This window comes from Drosophila innubila (assembly GCF_004354385.1).
Source record: "Drosophila innubila isolate TH190305 chromosome 2L unlocalized genomic scaffold, UK_Dinn_1.0 4_B_2L, whole genome shotgun sequence".
Lineage (NCBI taxonomy): Eukaryota > Metazoa > Arthropoda > Insecta > Diptera > Drosophilidae > Drosophila > Drosophila innubila.
This window is the reverse complement of record NW_022995372.1, coordinates 4,470,417-4,495,270: the sequence shown is the minus strand read 5'-3', so window position 1 is coordinate 4,495,270 and position 24,854 is coordinate 4,470,417.

Here is a 24,854-nt window from a genome sequence, read left to right as displayed (position 1 = left end):
TTAATCTTAAAATTTTAAATAAAAATATAAATTAATAGAAACAAAGCGAAAATTTGCATTGTGCCCTGGGAGCAAAAAGGGTTAGCTTCTTTGTACATAAAAATTACTTTTTGCGCAGTGCCGAATGCCAATATTCGCTTTTTTTTTTTATTAATTTATATTTTTATTTAAAATTTTTAGATTAGACTGAATTTTGTACGTCACAAAATTGGATATCAGAAATTTTGGGGCTAGAAATTGCTTTCGTCACTAGACTTTTACCTCGTGTAGAGGTTTTTTTTTTTGTGGGATTAAATTGCTCTTGTAGTGTGGATATCAAATTTTCTATGTCTATTTGTAGACGGTTAAGGGGGCGTGGCCAAATTCTGAAACAAACTTGATCTACTTGCAATATAGAGTAGCCTACATACCAAGATTGGTGTCTCTAGCTCTTAATCTCTGAGATCTATTTGTTCATACAGACAGACGGACATTGTTATATCGACTCGGCTGTTGATGCCGATCAAAAATAGATGTACTTTAAAGGGTCTGCCACGCCTCCTTCTGCCTGTTACGCACATATTCCTTAAAACAAACCCAATAGACCCCTGTACTTTTTTTAATTCATCCGAACCTTAGGTATGCGAGGTATGTAGGTATGCGAGCAGCGATGCGGCGGCGCAAAATCCAATGTCCAGTGTATATAAATTTTTAGACCCCGTACTTAAAAAAAGTGCAGGGGTCTATTGGGTTTGTTTTAACAAATATGTGCGTAACAGGCAGAAGGAGGCGTGGCAGACCCTATAAAGTACATATATTTTTGATCAGCATCAACAGCCGAGTCGATTTAGCAATGTCCGTCTGGCTGTCCGTCTGTATGAGCGCCTAGATCTCAGAGACTATAAGAGATAGCAACGCCAAACTTGGTATGTAGGTTCCTCTATATTGCAAGCAGATCAAGTTTGTTTCAAAATTCGGCCACGCCCACTTTATCGCCCATAAATCGAAAAAAAAAATTTCATATCCAAATTATAAGAACAATTTAAAAGGAACAATCGGTCGAAAATCAAGTTTTAGTATGAAAAACTTATTTATGAGATATCGTTACCAAACTGATACAATAAGCATATGACTTGGTTTTATATATCCTGTCCAAAGTTGGTTCAAATCGGACCACTATATCATATAGCTGTCATAGGACCGATCGGGCGAAAATCAAGTCATAGTATGAGAATCTTTTATGTTTTATGAGACATTGTAACCAATATGATAGAATATGCATTTAACTTAACTAAATATTATTTAATTTTTTCCATTATTAGTTTTTGCCATAGTAAGTACGGGGTCTCCGACAGTCGAGTATGCTCGACTGTAGCACCGGCCGACTAGTTGTACCCTGAGCCCATTGAGAATGGGCAAAAAAGGGTATAATGTGTTTGACAGAATGTATGTAACAGGCAGAAGGAGGGGTGGCAGACCCCCAAAGTATATATTCTTGATCAGGATCAACAGCCGAGTCGATCTAGCCCTGTCCGTCTGTCTGTCCTTCTGTTCGAACGCGTCGATCTCAGATACTATAAGTACTAGAGACTTCAAATTTGGAATGCAGGCTTGTGAATACCAAACGCAGGTCAAATTTGTTTCCAATTTTGGATGCCACGCCCCCTTCGCTCACAAATTGCACAAAACGATTTACAGGCGCAAATTTTGACATAGCACTCCCTAACTGAACAATCAGTTGAGAAGTATGCGTATTAAACGAAGATGAAAATTTCAAAGCGATTGACCCATAAATTACATTTAATTCAATAATTACATTTGCATGGCAAATCCAACGTGCGAGCGAGACAGCATGTATACGTTTGTATGAAATAGTACGAAATAGTACCCTTTTTTTTTGGATACCAAATACGAATCGAGTGATAAGCAAAAATATTATCGATATAATGTAATGAAAATGTTAATGTATAATTTATGTATATGCAATTAAACAATTTGATTAAAATATAATTGTGTTAATATATAAATATGTATTTTGTTTTAATAAACAAATTAACCAACACTTTATTCAAATAGTAACATGATTGAAGCTCAAAATTTAATTAAAAATATATATTTAAATCAAAAAAAGTTAACAGATAAATATATCATTTATTACCCCCCCGAGAAGAAGTGCTAGTCTTTTCACGCTTTAATTCCGCGAGCGAAGCGTGAAGGGGCGGAGCCCCCTAGTGTATATTATAACGCACCAATGACTCGATTCAAGCCGAATTTCATCTTTGCCTAGTCAGAACCAGTTGATTTTGAAGCTTTCTAATAGGGTAAAACAATATTAAAACTAATGCATACTGTAGTCAGCTTATGTTGCTTTAAGAACTTTGGCACGTTATTACTGCTGTTCTACTTGTCCGATCTTGTTGCGATTAAGTAGGATAATAGATAATAATAATAGATACCGGTTAAAAAAAACGTATTATCTTAAAAATTGTGGGTGTGGTGGTTTTTCGCGATTTGTGGGGGCGGAATGGGCTTAAATTTGAATCAAACTTGATTTGCGCGGGGTTTATAGAAATCTGTGTGCCAAATTTGGTTATTCTATCCCTTATAGTCTATGAGATACTCTTGTTTATACAGACGAACGAACGGTTTTTCGCGATTTACGGATTGGGATTGGGGCGAGGGGTAAATTTGAAAGAAGCTTGATCTGCGTGGGGCATATAGAAACCTGTGTGCCTAATTTGGTTGCTCTATCTCTTATAGTCTCTGAGATCCTTTTGTTCATACGGACGGACGGACGGACAGACACACATGGCTATATCGACTCGGCTGTTGATGCTGATCAAGAATAGGGTCGGAGATGCCTCCTTCTCCCTGTTACACACATTCCAACGAAGACAATATCACTGCGGACGGCAGTTCGCGTTAGTGACGAAAGCAGCACGAAGGGTGCGAAAGGCGACTAACTATATATACAGCTAAGTTGGAAAATTTGCTACGACTGTCCGATCAGATCAAGTTATATATTGATCGAAAGGTTTAGTCCTAACTTCCAAAATGGCATACTAAAACTTTTTCTAATTCACCTGGGTCATGAGATACGGGGGTGTAAGTGGGAGGGGAAAAATTTGTATGATCGCAGCTTGTGGAGCCGTTGGGGCTTTTTGGTAAAATTATTTATTTTTTAAAAATTTTTATCAAAAATACGTGTCGATTAATACCTCGATGACCCAAATCCGTTAACTGGTTTAAAAGATAAATAAATTTGAAATTTTTAGTGGACTTCTCAAAATGAAATGAAAAGTTAGTTTCTTTGTTTGTCTGTTTGTATCAAAGCGCTAAAAAAGCTTAGATGTAATGATGGGGATTTATTCCTCTTTGAAAATCTAGAAATGTTTGTTTTACGCCTTTTTCAATTTTCCGCTAGTTTAGCGGGAAAACGCTAAATCCCGCTAAAATTGAACCATAGAAGCTACAGATATGTTCTATATATCATTGGAAAGGTATGTTTGAAGGCTTTTATGCGTACCTTAAAACTTTTTTTCTAAAGTATTCAGGTAACATTTTACAGGTGATATACTGTTTTTAAGCTTACATTTTGGCGATTTTTGACAAAACGGCTCTAACGATTTTTGTTAAATTTTATTATGTTGTAAAACGTACAATTTCGCGTTTTTTGGTATATGAAACATAAATTTTGGTTGAGGGGTTTGGAAGATATTACCTGTTAAGTGAAAAAAAATTATTTTTCTATCGGTCGCAGATCATGTTTTAGTACGTAAAACATTTTGGTTTTATGAGATATCTCAACCAAACTGATACAATATGCATTTAACTTGGTTTTATATATCCTGACCAAAGTTGGTTCAAATCGGACTACTATATCATATAGCTGTCATAGGACCGATCGAGTCAAAATAAGGTTTTAGTATGAAAAACTTGTTTGTTTAGTGAGATATTTTAACCAAATTGATAGCATTTGCATTTAAGTCAGTTTTAAAAATTCTGACCGAAGTTAGTTCTTATCGGACCACTATATCATATAGCCAATCGGTCCAATATTAAGTCTTGGTATGAAAAACTTTTTTGTTTTACGAGATATCGTAACCAAATTAATAGAATATGCATTTAAATTAGACTTATATATTCTGACCAAAGTTCTAATCGAACCACTATATCATATAGCTGTCATAGCACCGATCGGGCGAAATCCAAGTCTTAGTATGAAAAACTTTTTTTTTCATAGTAAGTACGTGGTCTCCGACAGTAGAGTATGCTCGGCTGTAGCAACGCGAGCAAAGCGAGCAGGGGACGGAGCCCCCTAGTTTTTCTTTATAATTAAAGAAAAAATTTTTTTAAATATGAATTACGTTAAACAACTAAATTTATATATTTTACTGTTTGCCTGCATTAATAATAAAGTTACAATGTCAAAAGCAAAAGCAATTGCAAAATTCTGATATCCACAAAAAAACACGAGGTAAAGTCTAGACGAATTTCTAGCAAAATTTCTGATATTCAGACGAACAGTTTAATCTAAAATTTTAAATAAAATATAAATTAATAAAAAAAAAGCGAAAATTGGCATTCGGCACTGCGCAAAAAGTAATTTTTATGCACAAAGAAGCTCACCCTTTTAGCTCACAGTGCACAATGCCAATTTTTGGTTTTTTTTATTAGTATATATTTTTATTTAAAATTTTTAGATTAAACTGAATTTTGTTCGTCACAGAATGGATATCAGAAATTTTGGGGCTAGAAATTGCTTTCGTCACTAGACTTTTACCTCGTGTAGAGTTTTTTTTTGTGGGATACCCTTTTACTTGTTTTTTAAGTACCGGGAATAAAACATTAGACTAAGTATCATATATACTTACTTCCCTACCTTAATTGGTTACTTTATTGGAATCAGCGATATTACGGTATTTTTTCGAGTATTTTGAAGTGAGGATTTATTTGAAATGAGCGTTTCCATATCTACTCCAAAAGCTTCTGGTGCTGCTGTCAGAACATGAAGCGCTTTTCTATCTGATAGTTTTGCGTAATCAAGAGCAGCAGCTAGACGTGGTGCAATCCATTGTTTATTACCACGTAACACTTCTTCCATTACTTGATCGCTATTTGATCAATATTCAGAATCGTCTGAAGTATCAGCATCGCTTTCGGAGTCATCCACACTTAAATTAAATTATAGCAAATTTATTTTTGACTTTTTCTCATTGATTGAACTTTAATTTACTATCCGTATTTTGTAAAATTTGAGAATGTTTTCTTTTGAACGATTCCAAACTTTCCTGTCGTTTCACAGAATGCTGTTCACGATCATTTTCTTAATACAAGAATTGATATCTCTTAAACTATTCGTTTAAATCTTAAACTTTGTATTCATGAATTATAGATAAATTCATAAGCTTTCAGAAAAAGTAACGAAGACAAATGTGGGCGCACCTCTGAAAAAAAGTATTAAAAAAAGCCAAATTTTAAAAAATTCTAAAAATAAAATCTCACCATAGAAAAAAAAAATGTTTTTCGTCGTTTGGGGCCCCATATCTATCAAAAAAAGTGGGTTTGGTTTTTGTAATAGCCAAAAAGGTCAAATTTGTTGCCTAGTGTAATTTAAATTGTTAAAAATTTGTGTGAAAATTCTTAAAAAGATTCTATTATCCTTTTTTTATTCTTAAAGTAAATGTCCTGAATCTTAAAATTATTGTTTTTCTTAATGATATCAGAAATGAATACAAATTTGGACGATCAAAGTGTGTACAAAAATATTAAAATTAAAGCTCTAAGCTTATCCCCCGTTTTTTCCATATATTTCGTGTTTTCAAACTTTAAGCCGAGGGTGCGCTCATCAAACGTCATCCGATCAACGCCAAATTTTTTGGGGCTTCATTTGGGACCAAGTAGAATCAATTTCTGTCCGGCGCTTTGAATTTTAAGGGTCAGTCCGATCGAAAAACAAACTTGATGTGTGTACGATATCCAGGAACCTACATACATACCAAGTTTGAAATCTCTAGCTCTTAAAGTCTTTATTATCGACGCGTTCAAACAGACGAACAGACAGACGGACAGGGATAGATCGACTCGGCTGTTGATTCTGAGCAAGAATATACATACTTTATGGGGTCTGCCACGCCTCCTTCTGCCGTAAAGGAAAATATAAATACTTATGTATCATAAAACGGACCAATGGCTGTAGAGCAGTGGTCGGCACACGCCGTGCGCCGCGTATAGGGATTTTCTCTGCCGCAGAGCTGCCTGCCGACGTATAGTATAAAACTTCGTGTGGCGCTGTCTGCCCACGTACAGTATAAAACTTCGTGTGGCGTCGCCTCTACGACATTTTGCTGTTAAGTCGTTGTCGTGTCGTGTCATGCTTGACGTCTGTAAATATGCTGTCAACTCGCACACCACTGCTCTATAGCAGCAGTGCTGCCATAAGTCGTTAAGAAAAACAGGATAGACGGACTTTGAAAAAAGGAAAAAAAGAGACAGAAAAACATGACAAATATCAAAATTTCAACATTTTCATAGTTTTTAAGTACACATGAATAATACCATGCATCAATTTTTAGTGCTATTGTGCACTAATTTTTGCCGAAATTTCCCATTCGTTCCGCCATCTCCCCTTTGATGTTCGTGTTTCATTCGTTTCCAATCGGTTTCAAGCCGATAGTTATCGAAAGCAACACTAGAAATCTGACACTCGCTACGAATATGTAAACAATGTCAACTTAAATGAACGGCAAAAACAAGAAGAATAAGAAATTCAAAATGGCCGCGTCATGTAAGTAAAAAAAGATTTGCATTTTATTTGTTATAATCCGTTTATTTTAATCAAAAGCTGGAAATAAATCAATTGCTAAGCGGGTGAAGTGGTCTGCAGAGATGGATGAGATTGTTGTAGACCTCTAGGGCGAGAGCATTAAATTGCTAATCATTTTGTTGTTATGCTCCGTAATAGCGAGCAACATTTTAATTTTTTCACAATAAAAAGTTCAATAAAAGTTTTTCACGTGTCTACTCTTTATGATGCCAGGAGTAAAATTGATGGTAGATGGTAGATGTTGGCAGTGTGAATTGGTGTTTCACATCTAGCATCATTCCCATGCGTTCCCCGTAGATGTGCCCAGTGTGCAGAGGCTATTACTGCAATTGTAAACATCGCAATCAGCCCTATAAATCACTATACCCGAAATTTGGGCAAACTTTTTTTGATTCGTTTACAAGTAAATCGAGTCAACTTTAAGGCCCTTATCGAGTAGATCAGAAAAGATTCTGGTAGGTCTAAACTGCACATAAAAAAACGGTGCCGTAAACGTAAAAACAACTATTCCATAGAAAACTTTTCGCCATCGAAAATTTCTGATCTACTCAAATGCGGCCTTTAACATGGATGCCACCCACTTATTTTTTTTTGAATGTTACATAAATATTTAAGGAGAATATTTAAAAGTATAACTGAAATTAACATCGCTTCGCTCGCCTACCCCCTGCTGGCTTCGCTCGCGGTGTAGTGCGGCTACAGTCGAGCACGCTCGCCCATGAGCCCAGGTACTCTTTTATAAAAGTTGATTTTTGACCAATTGTTCCTATGGCAATAATATGATATATGGAACCGAATTAAACCAAATTTGGTCAGAATTTAAGAAACCAACTTAAATGCATATTCTGTTAGTTTGGTTAAGATATCTCAAAAAACAAAAAACTATTTCATACTAAAAGTGGATTTTTGATCGATCGGTCCTATGACAGCTAGGCCAGGATGGACAAAACCAAGTTAAATGCATATTCTATCAGTTTGATTAAGATATCTCAAAAAACAAAAAACTTTTTAAACTAAGACTTAATTTTTGAATGAGCGTCTCTATTGCAGCTATATGATATAGTGGACCGATTTGAACCAAACATGGTCAGGATGTATAATACCAGATGCATTTTCTATCAGTTTGGTTCTGATATCTCAACAAATAAAAAACATTTTCATACTAAAACTTCATTTTCGAGTTATCGTTCCTATGGCAGCTATATGATATAGTAGTCCGATCCAAAAATAAAAACAAACTTGATCTGCTTATGGTATCCAGGAACCTACATACCAAGTTTGAAGTATCTAGCTCTTATGGTTTCTGAAATCGACGCGCTCAAACAGACGGACTGACGGACAGACAGACGGACATGGCTCAATCGACTCGGCTGTTGACCCTGCCACGCCCCCTTCTGCCTGTTACATACATTTTGCCAAACACCTTATACATTTTTTCCCATTTTCAATGGGTTTAGAGTATAAAAAAAGACAGATTTCCGGATAGGGGATATTTCAGAAAAATTCAGGAAAATTAATTTTAAAAAGCGACAAATCTGTCCGAAAAAAGGATGATATGGCAGCACTGTATAGCAGTAGTCGGCACCAACACACTCATATGTTTCAGAATATTAACAGACGTCAAGCATGTGACTGCTGACCAGTGTTGCAGTCATAAGAAAGCTTAACTAGCCTTTAGAAATAGCTAGAAATAGCCAGAAAGTTTTGTTAGTAGCTACTAAAAAAGGCTAGAGTAGTGAAGCGATATTTTTAATTGATCTAATACAGTATTTTTGAAAGCTTCTCCAGCTCGTCAAGCTTATCGTCCTCTGCAGCTGAACTTATGTAGGTCGGATTGGTCCCCATCTTTTTTAAGCAAACTGCTGGCACTTCATAATTATGACAGCATTCATCTTCACTGCGTAGTCCGTATCTTATGTGTAAAATTGAGTTTATTGTTTGAACAGAAATTCTATTTCGAAGTTTAGTTTAAACATTGTTCGTTTGACTTAATATTCTATCCACCTCTGCGTTCGACTATGGCAGTGATATAAGGGTTAGCGCAAATGATGCCAGTGCAGAAAATCTGTTATTTCCTGTTGCATCCACGTAGTTGGACACTTTGACCCAAAAGCTTGTGGTAATCTTTAAAATGGACCACTTAATAAGGTGGACGTTCGAGTATTGGAACAGAATCTCTTTAATATTGGTTTATTCTACCTTGCTTGGAAAATATCTATAGTTCCTATTTTACAATTTATTACGCATTTGCCAATTGCAACCCGCTAGATCTAGCGAAGAAATATCTAAATTGGCAACACTGCTGCTGACTCACTTTGCCTTGCATCAACAGCGGCATTACAGCGTAACAGCCCTATAACAGCTCCACGACAGCGACTTAAAAGCAAAATGTCGTAGCGGCGACACCACACGAATTTTTTTCTGAACGTGGGCAGGCAGTGCCACACGAAGTTTTATACTGTACGTGGGCAGGCAGCGCCACACGAAGCTTTATACCATACGTGGGCAGGCAGCGCTGCGGCAGAGAAAATTCCTATACGCGGCGCACGGCGCGTGCCGACCACTGCTACAGAGCTACGCCAACTACAGAAAATACCGAAGAAAGACGACGACGGCAGCGCAGCTGCTGCATCATCGTTGCGGCAACTAGCGTTGCAACGCTAAAATTGCATGAAACCCACCAACAAAAACAAGAATATATATATACGTGTATACTATGGAATCTGCACGCCTCTTTCTGCCTGTTACATGTGTCTCAAACTTAAACCACAAGCAAACTACTGTATTACACTGTAGGTACACGAGCAGCGCTGTGGCAGTTTTACAATTACAATTTAAAACAAAAAACTAGGAGGCTCCGCCCCCTGCTCGCTCGACAGTAGGATACTCTGAGCCCAGGTACTCTTTTATAAAAGTTGATTTTCGACCAATTGTTTTTATGGCAGCTATATGATATATAAAACCGATTTGAACCAAGTCTGGTCAGAATGTACAAAACCCACATTAATGCATATTTTTATCGATTTGGTCTTAAATAACCAAAAACTTTTCATACTATAACTTGATTTTCTACCGATTGGTCCTACACTCAGAAAAAAATCAAGATTTCCGTACTTAAACATGCCATTTTCAAGTAAAAACGATCTCAAAAGCTGTCTAAGTTCGGAATTTCTAAAGTTGAGAACAAAAATTTTATTTTAAGTTCGGTTTTCGCAAGTACGGAAATCTTAAAATCAGTTTTTTCCGGAACACTTTAAGTACGTTTTACTTGTTTCTAGGGCCTTTTCGCGGATAGATTTGTTCTATTTTAAACTGCTTCAACCGGGAAAAATATCAAACAGTCTCTATCCGAAAAACTAGCCTGTTTTAGATTAAAGTTATCAGTATATTTAACACGAAATAAAAAAAAAATAGTTGCACAATACGCCAACATTCACCTTGTAAAATGGGAGAATGTAGAAAATACACAAGAGTTTTGGACTGAGGCAAAAAATTATCGAGACTCGGCTGGCAATAACCCTTGTCTGCAACTTGTAACATTTGCTCTGACCGTACTAGTGTTGCCTTGGTCGAATGCAGAAGTCAGCCAGTGTTCAGCCAAGTTAATTATTAAAAATCAAAAATAAGAAACCGTCTGGAAATAAAGACGTTAAATGCTATTTTGCAGAGCTCGAAAATAACAGTGAACCTTTTCACACCATAAGGTAAATGTGTATATTATACCATTTTTAAATTATATGTTAATGTATATATCACCTTCTGAAGAATCGGATTGCGTCGGCACAAGTCCTGTTGCCATATCTATAAATTACCCGAAAAATATCTGAATATCATATGCCATGGCGGCATATGATATAAAAGAAAAGGCAGAGGAGACAATAATTGAGGATGCCCCCAAACTATTAAATTAAATTTAAAAAAAAGTTGTCCTAGTTTTTATTATAATTTTTATTTCTTCAGCCTTTTTTCCCTGTTTTCTTTGGTTGTTATGTCCTATTTTTCCGATGTATCGTTCCTATGGCAGCTATATGATATAGTGGTCCTATCCAAAAATAAAAACAAACTTGATCTGCCTATGGAACCTACATACCAAGTTATGGTCTTATGGTCTCTGAAATCGAAGCGGTCAAGCAGACGGACGGACGGACAGACAGACGGACATGACTTAATCGACTCTTCTGTTGATCCTGATCAAGAATATATATACTTTGGGGGTCTGCCATGCCTCTACTGCCTGTTACATACATTCTGCCAAACACATTATACCCTTTTTTGCCCATTTTCAATGAGCTCAGGGTATAAAAACGAAGAGAAAACTAGTCGGCCGGTGCTACAGTCGAGCATACTCGACTGTCGGAGACCCCGTACTTACTATCCAAAATCAGTCACTTCTAAAAACTAAATAATATTTAAGATTACTATAAACTCTTATATATTAAATTTGTCGCCGCTCGAATTTGCTTCCGATATAATTAAAAATTTTATCGGCACCCAGGGAACACCACGTGGAGGCCATTACACTTGTAATGGGGTCCTTTTTACCAAAAGAAACTTTTGGGGACCTTCGAGTCGACTTGAGTTGCGTAAAGCTTATAGTATATATGCCTTAGAGTCTTATGTTTAACACTATTTAATAACACTAGTCACACTAATTATCTTAAAATGGAACACTTGGTAGCACAACAAAATCAAATTTCAAAATCAATTGTACACAGCGCGCACAAAAGAGTTGAAAAAGAGTCAGTTTAAAGTCAAATAGACATACATATGCATTAATCATTAGGAAGAGCAGGACATCCATATGTGCAATTCAAAGATCTGTTAAGTGCACACATACATACATATGTTGGCACGCGCCAAAACAAAAGAAGTTTCTAGCTAAGCATTCATATATATAAACATGCGTTTATGCATATTTGGCTATGTTAAACATAAGTGAAACCTTAACAGAGAATAAATTAAAACTGCATGTTAAACATGCTAAATGTTAAATCAAATAGTAAAATAATTGAAAACCAAAAAAAGACATATTTACTAAAAACATAAATTTACACAGTAAATTTATAATAAACATGAAATTAACATAGAATTTTAACTTAACGTTTTAACTTATTTAAATGAAATTTTTAAACATGTATTCAATATTAAATGTCAGTATAACATTCATAAATAACAATTTCAATAAATTGTAAAATTAAAAAAAAAGCTTAAATTCAGCTGGAAAAAAGTTGTTCCCGCCGGAATCAGAACCCGACAAAATTGCAAAAATTTTCAAAGACAAAGGCTCAAAGTGTTGAGCCACTCTCACTATATGTCTTTATCCTCCTAAATGGCCATATTGCTTGTTTTAGTGCTCAATTAAAAGTAAAAGAAATAATTTATATTTTAACATTTAATGTTAATATTACATTTTAAATAAGCACTGAGTTTGTTTTAATATAAAATGAAATTGAATTCGAACATAAATAAATTAAAAATCTTTCGCCCACGGCAGGACTCGAACCCACGAGCACTGTCCGACTCCGCGACTCAGTACACTGCGCCACCGAAGCTCACGTCTGAATGGACTCCAATTTGTTATATAATATGTTAATATAAATTTTTTGTTTTATCAAGATATTCAAGTTTTAATTACTGCCAACGCGCCATCAACGAATTTAACAGCAAAATTTATTATTTGAATATCTTCGCTATTTACTGTGCGATCAGAATGAAATTTTCAGCAAAAATTTAGGACAATTATATCTTCATCTGTGCAAAATCTGGAATTTCTGGCTTTCAAAATGCTCTTATAATTTGGATATGAAATTTTCAATGTCGATTTGCAGGCGGTTAAGGGGGCGTGGCTGATTTTTGAAACAAACTTGATCTGCCTGCAGTACCTACATACCAAGTTTGGTGTCTCTAGCTCTTATAGTCTCCGAGATCTAGGTGTTCATACAGACAGACAGACAGACATTGCTATATCGACTCGACTATTGATGCTGATCAAGAATATATATACTTTATAGGGTCTGCCACGCCTCCTTCTACCTGTTACGCACATATTCGGTAAAACAAACCCAATAGACCCCTGTACTTTTTTTAAGTACGGGGTCTAAATATAAATACTTATGTATAATAAAACGGACCAATGGCTATAGAGCAGCGGTGCCCAGCCTCCTATACAGTGAGCATAGGATTTGTCTCTGCTGGCGTTCTGCTGCACATACACAGAATAAGCGCATGTGCTTCGGCTTCGCGCTCTCTTTTGTCTCTTTTTTGTCACTTAAGCAGTGTTGCCAACTTAGCCTTTTTCTGAACAGATATGTCCTTTATAAAACTACGTCAGACGGAAAATATGTCAAATATTTTCCAGCAAAAAATCTATTCAATTTTATAAATTCTAAAACTTATGAAATTCATGCACACTTGGTCAAACAAAAGAAGGTGCCTAATGAAAGTATATTAATAATAATATCATCTAAATGACAACACTATTTATTTAAAAAGCAATTTATTTTTCTTTGGCCTTTTTTTCTGTTCGGTTTGTCATTTGTTTTGTCGTGATTTGTTGTCAACACTGCATTTCAGCAAAGCGTGGAAAGCGGCAGAAAAAACAGAAACAGTTGCTGATCAGCCTTTGACTAACGCTGCTCAAATTTTAATATGCACACTGAAAAAAATAAAGAGGAGTGGGAAGTAAAATTTATTATATATTATTTTATTTTTATGACTTTACTTTACTTTATTTTTCTTATTATTTTTTCGTTATTTCCTATTATTGTTTCGTTAATTCCTTTTTATTTGATTTTAAACGATTTTCATTTGTTTTATTTTATGCTAGAAAGATTTGATTTGTTGTATAAAAAAGAAAAAACGTCTCTCTCGCAGACAACTTCGGTGTTTTTCTCACTCATACAAATGAAATGCCAACCGTCAATGTATGTGTTTAGGCACCGCTGCTACAGAGCTACACCAACTACAGAAAATAGCGAAGAAAGACGACGACGGCAGCGCAGCTACTGTATTAACGTTGCGTCAACAATGTAAGTAATACAAAACGTTGCGGCGCTAAAGTTGTATAAAACACACCGACAAAAACAAGAATATATATACGTGTATACCATGAAATTTGCCACGCCTCCTTCTACTTGTTACATGTTCCTCAAACTTAAACCACAGACAAACCACTGTATTACACTGCATGTATGCGAGCAGTTTTACAATTACAATTTCAAACAAACAAGGAGGCTCCGCCCCCTGCTCGCTTCGCTCGCGGTGAGGTGCGGCTACAGTCGAGCACGCTCGACAGTAGGATACCCTATGTACTCTTTTATAAAAGTTGATTGTTGCCCATTTTCAATGGGCTCAGGGTATATTGCAGCATTCAGTGCTCGGCAAAGATGCAAAAGTAGTGCTGCAAAATGATCGCTTTTTCTCTCATGCTATTTCATGCATAGCTATCAGCTTCTGCTGAATTTTGCCATGCAAAAATACATATTTATATATTAACACAATTATATTTTAATCAAATTGTATTCTTGTATATACATAAATTATACATTAACATTTTCATTACATGATATCGATAATATTTTTGCTAATAGCTTGATTTCTATTTGATACCCAAAAACAAAATGGGTACTATTTTGTACTGTCTTTGTGCGTGCCTTGCATACAAACGTATACATGCTGTCTCGCTCGCACGTTGGATTTGCCATGCAAATGTAATTATTGAATTAAATGTAATTTCGAAATAACTTCTCTAATTATGGGTCAATCGCTTTGAAATTTGAAATTAGGGTCGTTTAATACGCATACTTCTCAACTGATTGTTCAGTTGGGGAGTGATATGTCATAAATTGCGCCAGTAAGTCGTTTTGTGCAGTTTGTGGGCGAAGGGGGCGTGGAATCCAAAATTGGACATGCGTATGGTATACACAAACCTGCATTCCAAATTTGAAGTCTCTAGCACTTATAGTATCTGAGATCGACGCGTTCAAACAGACGGACAGGGCTAGATCGACTCGGCTGTTGATCTTTATCAAGAATATATATACTTTATAAGGTCTGCCACCCCTCCTTCTGCCTGTTACATACATTCTGCCAAACACATTACACCCTTTTTTGCCCATTTTCAATGGGCTAAGGGTATAAAAACTAGGGAGCTCCGCCCCCTGTTCGCACGCTCGACAGTAGGATACCCTGAGCCCAGATACTCTTTTATAAAAGTTTATTTTCAACCAATTGTATTTATGGCAGCTATATGATATATGAAACCGATTTGAACCAAATCTGGTCAGAATGTAGAAAACCAACATTAATGCATATTTTATCAGTTTGGCCTTAAAAACAAAAGATTTTTGAAACTAAAACTTGATTTTCTAACGATCGGTCCTATGACAGCTATATGATGTAGTGGACCGATTTAAACGAACTTCGGTCAGGACGGTCAGTTTGGTTACGATATCTCAATAAACAAAAATTGTTTTCATATTAAGACCTTGTTTTCGATTGAGCGTCTATATTGCAGCTATATGATACAGTGGACCGATTTGTACCAAATTTGGCCAGAATTTATAATACCAGACCGGATGCATATTCTATTAGTTTAGTTCTGATATCTCAACCAAAAAAAACCAAGTTTGAAGTCTTTAACTCTTATGGTCTCTGAAATCGAAGCGATCAAGCAGACGGACGGACGGACAGACAGACGGACATGACTCAATCGACTCTTTTGTTAATCCTGATCAAGTATATATACTTTGGGGGATCTGCCATGCCCCCTCTGACTGTTACATACATTCTGCCAAACACATTATACCCTTTTTTGCCCATTTTCAATGGGCTCAGTGTATACAAAATTAAAACTTTAACATTGTTTAAGCTATGCAATTCCCCTAGAATTTTTTCTATCTTAAAGATTTTCATAATGCATACATTGGCGAACACTTAAGTTAACAGTTCTTAAACAAGGAACACTCAAAGATGGAGCAGGCTGATGAATTTTAACGAGTAATCAGTAAAATTAGTAAAATATAGACTTTTCTCCTACAAGAACTTATCAATTGGCCAACTCGACATATGGTTTCTATATGCTTTGATTATCTTTTATAGGAGAAAAATCACACTACTATTTAATAAGTTTATTTCTCATAATACAATAACTTGTATTTAAACCAATTGTCTCTGTTGGAGGTAGATGATACATATAATTATTAAACTGATGTTGAGTTTTGAGTTTAATTCTCAAATTATTATTTAATACTAAAAATGGTCAAATACCCCACAGTCGAATGTAACTAACGCGCAAATAGTACTCGTTCGGCAGAGCTTCGGGTTATGTCTGTGTATGTGTAAATAGCTACGGCAGCGTGGGAGTGCTGTTTCCTTATATAAAGGTTATATCTTGCATTCAGAGTGCACTTGCAAAAGAAGATTAACAACAGACACAACCAGAAATCGGCGAACAATTAAGTGCTTTGTTAAATATTTTTGAAACTATTTCATTTGTGAAAGAAGTTTAAGAATTAGTACAAAATAAAAACTGTTTATTCAAGTTAAAATAAAAGTATCGAGCATTTAATATTTATAAAAGTTACATTATTTGAAGGTAAGGAATCACTACCTGAATTTAAATAACCAAATTAAAACTATTTTTAGTTTGTTTTTATTACATTGGCTAAAAGTTTAATATGGGAAATTCCATAGAAATGTCAATCGCCGCAAAGAAAATTTTCTTCAAGAAACATTTTCAAGTTACTTGTTTAAAATAATTAACTGACTTATTAGTATTCACTTTCAAAGTTTAATGAATTCTAAATAAATTGACATAAATAAAGTAAATAAATTACGTAAAAAATATGAAAATCTTAATATTATCTTATTTTTTATTATAGTTCTCGGAAACAAATAAAAAAAATAAATCTAATATAAACAAAAATATTTTACACATTAGTTAGTTCACAAATTATTGCACCGAGTGCATCCATAAATAAAAGTGTTACCAATTTAAAATTTTTATTTGAATATCTTGGAGGAAAAAGTATGGAATATGCCTTAAAAAACATTGGGGAATCCGTGAGGATTTTATTCGAAAATCTTGGAGGAAAAAGTATGGAATATGCCTTAAAAAACATTGGGGAATCCGTGAGGATTTTATTCGAAAATCTTAGAGGAAAAAGTATGGAATATGCATTAAAATACATTGGGGAATCCGAGAGGATTTCTCGGCAGAGTTCTACGACATTTCCCTAAGACATAACTTCAGAGAAACATTAGGGAATACCTAGGGAGGACTTCTCATTCCTCGATCCTAGGAACTCACAATGTTAAATTCCTCAATAATTTTCATACAAATTGCTTCATGTTTCCTCAATGACCAGGGAATGTTCCTCAACATTTTCTCAATAATTCTTTGAGGTCCAGTTCTACTGTTAACCAACAACACACAACACTTGCATAAAAGCGTGGAGCACGGTACAGCTGATTCAAAAGATGTCAGTCCCTATTATTAGTACCATTTGGGTTGTCCTAACTAGCGATTCAAGCCGAATGTCATATTTGCGTCGTCAGAACCAGTTGAGAATTATTAGATAAATTTTTGTTAGGTTTAAAAATATTAAAACTATTGCATTCTCTAAGGAGCTTATGTTGCTTTAAGAACTTTGCCACGTTATTACTGCTGTTCTATTTGTCCGATCTTATTGCTATTCAGTGGGATAATAGATAATAATAAAAGATAACGGTTATTACCAAAAAAAAACGTATTATCTTAAAAACTGTGTCTGCGGTGGTTATTCGCGATTTGCAGGGGCGGAGGGGGACGTGGCTTAAATTTAAAACAAACTTGATTTGCGTGAAGTATATAGAAATCTGTGTGCCAAATTTGGTTACTCTATCTATTAGAGAGAGTTCTTTGTTTGAGCGAATCAGACGTGTTTTATTTGGCTCGTAAATTTTTATCTGTTTCTGTGAATTATACCACAACGCTTTTGTATTTTTATACCCATTGAAAATGGGCAAAAAAAGGTATAATGTGTTTGGCAGAATGTATGTAACAGGCAGAAGGAGGGGTGGCAGACCCCATAAAGGATATATATTCTTGATCAGGATCAACAGCCGAGTCGATCTAGCCCTGTCCGTCTGTTTGAACGCGTCGATCTCAGATACTATAAATGCAAGTTGCATTTAATTCAATAATTACATTTGCATGGCAAATCCAACGTGTGAGCGAGACAGCATGTATACGTTTGTATGCAAGGCACGCACAAAGACAGTACAAAATAGTACCCATTTTGTTTTTGGGTATCAAATAGGAATCAAGCTATTAGCAAAAATATTATCGATATCATGTAATGAAAATGTTAATGTATAATTTATGTATATACAAGAATACAATTTGATTAAAATATAATTGTGTTAATATATAAATATGTATTTTTGCATGGCAAAATTCAGCAGAAGCTGATAGCTATGTATGAAATTGCATGAGAGAAATAGCGATCATTTTGCAGCACTACTCTTGCATCTTTGCCGAGCACTGAAAGCTGCAAAATAATAATTTTAATTATTAATATTTTCGATTCCTTACACATATATATAATAAGCATCTGCTTATAATCGTTGTGAAAAAAACTTAGTATTTTCCGCTTTAAAAATCTCATAAAATTATACATTGTCTTTTATTTCAAATTTCGCGAACACTGCAGCAGCCTTTGGCAGGCTCGAATGTGTTGCTTGAGAGGGAGAGAGTGAGAGAGGAAAATGGGTGCTGCCAGAATGCAGGCTGAGCAAAGTTGTAGTTTGTGGCTACTCTTCATCACACTCTTCATCGATTGCAAGCGATTACGATTACGTCTTGCGATTTACCAATTTATCAATTTCTAATTAATTTAAAATACGTTTCATATAAATACCGAGTGATATATTAGTTCAGTGGGGCATTAAAAGCGTAGTCTGCAGTGATAAGCACAGTGATTTAAGAAAACCGAAAGTTGTTTATAGTTTCGCGTGTGTAATTTTTATACCCACAATCAACTTTTATAAAAGAGTACATGGGCTCAGGGTATCCTACTGTCGAGCGTGCTCGACTGTAGCCGCACCTTGTTATATCTAAAATTGTGCATAAGTGAACAATCTATCGACTTGCTGTGTAAGTTGTAATCATTTGTGAATTGTGGTCCTAACATATAGCATTTTATTTTTGCTAAACTTAGTTTTGCAGTTTCCCTTAAATAATTACATTCTTGTGAGTGCGTTTGTTTGTGTATTTCGGCTTTTGCTTTACACCTCGCTCACATAAGTTTGTTGTTTTTGTAAGCACAGCGATTCTTTTTGTTTACATCTCCTTCCCAGCAAGCAATTTGAGCGTTTTCTGAAAGTTTTTTATGAGTATTTTATATCATAAAGTGCCCAAAAAAGAGTCCGGAGAGAGCATTTTTTTCCGTGAAAACGGTCGTACTTTAAGAGGTCAATTTCTGAGTCTAATATGACTCTTTTTTGACACAGAAATAAGTGCTTTCACCCTCCTAATCAAGCATTGAAAACGCACAGAAAATGCTTATTAAAGTATCATTTTTAGGCACTTAATTTGCTTTTTATTTTTCTCAAAAAGTATACGGAAAATTGGAAAAATCTTAAAAATTTATTCTTAAATTCTATGTATATGTGTATTATTATATAAAAAATATGGAAATCTTTCAAACTTAATCTTAAATTTTAACTCATATATAAACCATTAATTTTCCTTAGTCAAATGTATTTAGCTTTATTATAAAAAACGTTATTTTAAAAACATAGAAAAAACATTTTGGTAAAGGATGGAAAAATGGATTATAGTCAAATATTTTAAGTGCAACAATTATTACTTCTCACGGCTGTCGTTATCGCCATGCTCAGAACACACTTTTTAGTGTGAGTCCCCTTCCATGAATACTTAACAGCAATCTCATCCGAAAAAATTTTCTTCCAAATTGTGAGCAAAAATTTGGCAGGATCGAAATGTTGCAATTTTTGATTTCTGATTCCTATAAAAAAAATGGAAATATAAAAAAAGAAGAAACGACTGCATTTTATTGAAAATTACAGAGCATTTTTAGTTATTCTTACCAGTTGCTCACACAATTCTGCTGAATTAATTAAATCCTTTTCAAATTTTTCGATGTCTTCAATTTTATTGAAGGATTTTGGTGGTAGCAACATACGAGGCTTATTTCCTTGAACAAGCTTTCGTTGTGCTATCACTTCCGTTAAAATGCGAGTTTGAATGTTTGTGTTATCAGCTTCCAATTTAATTAAGCGTTCATTAAGATCTATAAAAATATATTTTGGTTTACACTCAGACCGGCTTGATCTCTGGACACTCATTTTGGCTTTAAATTATAAATCTCAGTTGAAACACTTTCTTTTACTTAATTTTAAACACTTTGTTACACTTTTTTAAGCACGTCCAACTTACACTTCTTCAATGTTCAAACTAAATAAAATTGTCAATTTTAGAACATTTTGCGATAAGCGATCTGCACACCGTTATTTTAAGCTAGGTTTTTACTTTGTACTTACTTACCGCAGCTCCGAATATTCTCATACATATGAGCTCTTTTTGAGCCTATGTGAAGCAATCCCCAAATTTGCTCAGAAAATGCTCTTATTTATGTGCCTACTCAGAAAACACTCTTAAAATCGTCTCTTTTCAGACACATAATTTAGAGCGCTCCTAACTTTGCTGGCTGGGTTATCTCAGTTTCGGCTCTTTGGACATCTTAATACATTTGTTTGTGTGTGATCGCTGTTGCATTTCGTTTTTGTTTAGCAGCGCGCTCTCACAAACAAATTGTTTTTGTGTTTTGCTCTCTTGTTTAGAGCTTCATTCTGCCTATTTATTTATCGTGTGGTCTTGTCCAGTATGCATCGACATACAAATCGATTTCTCAAGAATTTATAATTCTGTGAGAAACAAATTCTCAAAACTTAATAAAATTAACTCACCACCTGATTCTCAATTTTTAGCAGTTCCCCCTAATATACCAGTTACTCAGCCTCCCGTGTCTCCATTGGCATCTCGTCACTATCAAGACGCTTCTCCAACTTTGTCTTTATCGGCCTCTCCGGGTATTGTTAACCTATTCAATTCTCCTACACATTCTACAGGTGATTCTATCACTCAGACAACTGAATCAGCCCAAGTCATCGTGTCTTCGGTGCGGGCTGGTTCTGGTCGGAAGGGTAGACCTCCTCGTACTGCAGCGCCTAGCAATAGAACTGATTACGTAGCTGCCCTTACATCTAAGATCCCTATTTTAAATGTTGTTGCACAAAAGGCGTAGTGAATCCTTGCCCGTTTCTCTTACAGCGGGAGTTCAAACGTACAGTAGCCCGCTATTACGGCTTCAAAAAACTAGACCTGCGGCCCGATTTTGGCCTTCTTACTAAGCTTAAAAATCTATATTTGAGTAGTATGTCCTTTGATTCTGATATAATTGCTTTGTCAGAAACTTGGTTAAATCCTACAGTATCTGATTCTGAAGTTATGTCAAACTATTATCTTTTATATAGAAATGATCGACCGACTCGAAGTGGTGCGTACTTATTGCCACTAAATCGGCACTTCAGTCAGAACGCATTACTTTTAATGTGAGTGCAGATATTGAAATTGTTGCTGTCAAAGTAACTTTTTCAAACGATCAATTTTCATCACCTACTCTTATATCCCTCCAAAAGCTTCTCCGGCAGCTTACTCGCAGCATTTTGCTTGTATTGAAGAAACTAATCTTTAAGTCAAAGATAACAATTTGTTGGTAATTTTTCAGTAGCACAAATTACCTTGTTTCCTTAAACCAAGATAATTTTTTAGATAACTTGCTTGATCTCTCAATGTTTCAAATGAATTCAATAAGAAATCAGAATGATCGATAATAGGGCATCCCCAATAAGTATCCCTGAAGATTTACATCATCCTACTATATAAATTTCTATCTCAATCTCAAAACCTTTTAGTCCACCTCTATTATGTCAGCAGTCACCTCGTTGTTGTTTTCGCAAGGGAAATTATTCATTGCTTAATGAACTTATCCGTGCTAACGACTGGTGCTTTTTAAAGAAAGCTACTGACATCGATATTGCCCTTAGTTCTTTCTATGAGACTCTAAATGCACTCTTAGATGTGTGCATTCAAAATTATGTTCCACCGTCTGGTTCTATAAATTCTCCTTGGTTTACACCTAGACTTTCTTATTTAAAGAATATTAAATCTAAATATTTTAAAAAATATAAGAAGTCTGGTTTGAGTCTTGACTAGTCTAAGTGTACAGTAGCCAAGTCGGACTTTGCCATTTTAAACTCGCTATGCTACGATAATTATCTAACTCGATGCAAAAGACAGTTTTACCGTGACCCTAAACAATTTTACAAATTTGTAAACTTGAAGCGTAAATCCCCCAGTTTACCTTCCTCTTATTTTTATGGGATAGATAATGCCAGCAACGACTCTGCAGCCGCTAAACTATTTGATAACTTTTTTCAACCCACCTATTTTCCAATCTCCACTTCCAACTCTTCTTATCCTTATTCTATTTTTCAATCAAACACTATGTTTGCTCCCTCCATTTCTTATAACACAATAATCTCTTCTATCAGCTCCTTAAAATCTTCTTTCAATCCTGGGCCAGACAACATTCCTAGTTGTCTCCTTAAATAATGCTGTTCTTCTTTGGCTGCTCCGTTGCATAAGCTTTTTAATCTATCCCTTGAATCTTCAATCTTTCTATATCTTTGGAAAGAATCTTATATCATTCCCCTCCACAAACTAGTCGGCCGGTGCTACAGTCGAGCATACTCGACTGTCGGTGACCCCGTACTTACTATGGCAAAAACTAATTATGGAAAAAATTAAAAAATATTTAGTTAACTTAAATGCATATTCTATCATATTAGTAACAATGTCTCATAAAACAAAAAAGTTTTTCATACTCAGACTTGATTTTCGCCCGATCGGCCCTATGACAGCTACATGATATAGTGCTCCGATTTGATCCAACTTTGGACAGGTTATATAAAACCAAGTTTTATTCTATTCTATTCTATCAGTTAGTTTTCAATATCTCATAAAACAAGAAAGTTTTTCACACTAAGACTTAATTTTCAACCGATCGGCCCTATGACAGCTATATGATATAGTGGACCGACTTGAACCAACTTCGGTAAGGATGTATAAAACTAACTTAAATGAATATTCTATAAGTTTGGTTACGATATCTCATAAAACTAAAAAGTTTTTCATACTAAGACTTGATTTTCGCCCGATCGGTCCTATGACAGCTATATGATATAGTGGTCCGATTGGAACCAACTTTAAACAGGATATATAAAACCAAGTTTTATGTATATTTCATCAGTTTGGTTACGATATCCCAAAAAACAAAAAAGTTGTTCATACTAAGACTTGATTTTCACTCGATCGGTCCTATGACAGCTATATGATATAGTGGTCCGAACTTTGGACAGGATATATAAAACCAAGTCATATGCTTATTGTATTAGTTTTGTTAAAATATCTCATTAAACAAAAAAGTTTTTCATACTAAAACTTGATTTTCGACCGATTGTTCCTATGGGCGCTATATGATATAGTGGTCCGATTCAAACACACCAAATTTGGTGTCTCTATCTCTTATAGTCTCCGAGATCCAGGTGTTCATACAGACAGACAATCAGACAGACAGACCGACGGACATTGCTATATCGACTCGGCTATTGATGCTGATCAAGAATATATATACTTTATGGGGTCTGCCACCCCTCCTTCTGCCTGTTACGCACATATTCGGTAAATCAAACCCAATAGACCCCTGTACTTTTTTAAGTACGGGGTCTAAAAAGGTGGTAAGTCTGATATTTCGAGCTACAGAGGCATTGCAAAGCTATCAGTCATTCCTTAATTATTTGAAAGAATCCTTGTTTCTTCTTTGCAGCATCTCTGTAAATAGATAATTTTCCCTACACAACACGGCTTTATTAAGGGTCGGTCCACTACGACCAACTTGCTTGAATTTACCTCCTTGGTAAATGATGCATTTTTAGAGAAAAAGCAAACTGATGTCATATACACTGACTTCAGTAAAGCCTTTGACTCTGTGAGCCATGACCTCTTACTTTACAAACTTGGGGTTTGTTGGGTTTCCACCTACTTAAAAGGTAGGACCCAAAAAGTGCTTCTTAGGTCAACCATTTCGAGTTCGGTTCACGTTACTTCTGGTGTACCTCAAGGTAGTCACTTGGGGCCTTTATTAGACCCCGTACTTAAAAAAAGTACAGGGGTCTTTTGGGTTTGTTTTAACGAATATGTGCGTAACAGGCAGAAGGAGGCGTGGCAGACCCTATAAAGTATATATATTCTTGATCAGCATCAATAGCCTAGTCGATATAGCAATGTCCGTCTGTATGAGCGCCTAGATCTAAGAGACTATAAGAGATAAAGACACCAAACTTGGTATGTATGTTCATCTATATTGCAAGCAGATCAAGTTTGTTTCAAAATTCGGCCACGCCCCCATTATTGCCCACAAATCGAAAAAAAAAATTTCATATCCAAATTATTAGAACAGTTTAAAAGCTAGTGACACCAAATTTGGTATGTAGATTCCTCTATCTTGCAGGCAGGTCAAGTTTGTTTCTTTTTTGAATCGGACCACTTTATCATATAGCTATAACAATCGGTCGAAAATCAAGTTTTAGTATGAAAAACTTTTTTGTTTTATGAGAAATCTAAAGCAAACTGATACAATATGCATAAAACTTGGTTTTATATATCCTGTCCAAAGTTGCTTCAAATCGGAGCACTATATCATATAGCTGTCATAGGACCGATCGGGCCAAAATAAAGTCTTAGTATGAAAATCTTCTATGTTTTATGAGACATTTTAACCAACATGATAAAATATGCATTTAAGTTAACTAAATATTTTTTAATTTTTTCCATAATTAGTTTTTGCCATAGTAAGTACGGGGTCTCCGACAGTCGAGTATGCTCGGCTAAAGCACCGGCCGACTAGTTTATTACTCTGTTCAT